Below are 1,360 nucleotides of genomic sequence, written 5' to 3'. Positions count from 1 at the left end.
CCCAAATATGGAGCAAAGTAAGATGATACATAGGAATAAGTGGATCCTGGATCAAATAAGACTGAAGCATCTCTATGATAAAACGGAACAATACCTGTGATAACTGAGTACCACCTCCAACCTAGTAGGAAGAGCGTAACATCTGGCCTGGCCTCCCCCTCCAGGACGACCTTAACCCGTCCGATCTCCATATCTAGCTGGCTGTGCAGGTGGGGTGGCAACTGGTGCGGTAACCACGACCTGAGAAGCCTGAGGACCCTGTGGAATAGGTGGGGCATGAGTAGTCTATGGAGGTGCACCCCTCCTGAGTCTGAGGCAGTCCCTCACCATATGAAGAGTGTCACCACACTCAAAATAAGCTCTCGGAGGATGTGGTCACTAGAACTGGCTCGGTCCTGGTCGGCTGGACTAACCGCTGAAAGCACCCCGTGCAGGAGGTACATTAGATAGTGGCGGTGCATAATGGGCAACCTGAGACCTAGGAGTAACCGGAATACCGCTGGAAGCTGGAAGTGATGAATGAACTGGATGGCTCATATAGCGTCTACCAGAATCTCGAGGCCTCTTGGCCTCTCTCTTCTAGGCCCATATACCCTCCAATCTCTGAGAGATCTCCACAGCCTGCTAGTATAGGATGTGAGTCTCCAACTCTCGAGCTATGCTGAATCTAATACCAGGGTTGAGCCCCTCGATAAATCGACAAACTCATTTTCTGGCAGTGGAAACTAATGTAGGTGCATGCTTGGACAACTCGCTGAACATGACTGCATACTCTGATACGGTCATAGCACCCTGGTGCAACTGCTCAAACTTTGCACGCCATGTATTCCTAATACTCTAGGGAACAAACTCCCTCATTAACATCTCTGAGAATTGAGCCTAGGTGAGTGGAATTGCCTCGGCCGGGCTACCCAACTCATACGCTCGCCACCATTGATAAGCCGCTTCCTTAAGCTGGAAATAGTGAAAGCAACCCCACTCGAATCCATAATACCCATAGTATGGAGGATACGGTAGTACTCCACAAGAAAACTCTATGCGTCCTCTGAAGCCAAACCGCTAAAAGTAGGAGGGTGGTACTTCTTGTACCTCTCGAGCCTGAGCTGCCCCCCCTCAGAAGTTGGCGCCCTAACCTTGGGCTGAACTAGGACAACCGGCTACACTGGTATGCCCTCTGTGACCTGATCAACCTAAACCTGTTGCTCTGGGGTACGGGCGGCGGGAGTCAGTTCTCCTCCCCCAGCCTAAGATGTGGCAGGAGCAAGTGGAATCAACACCGCCTGAGATAGAGTTCCAAACATACTCAAAACTAGGTGAGAGTCTCTTGAAGTGCAGGGGTAGTAACAGGCGTCTCAGGTGC

This window comes from Nicotiana tomentosiformis, chromosome 6 (genome assembly GCF_000390325.3).
Source record: "Nicotiana tomentosiformis chromosome 6, ASM39032v3, whole genome shotgun sequence".
Taxonomy (NCBI): Eukaryota; Viridiplantae; Streptophyta; class Magnoliopsida; order Solanales; family Solanaceae; genus Nicotiana; species Nicotiana tomentosiformis.
This window is presented reverse-complemented; position numbering follows the sequence as displayed.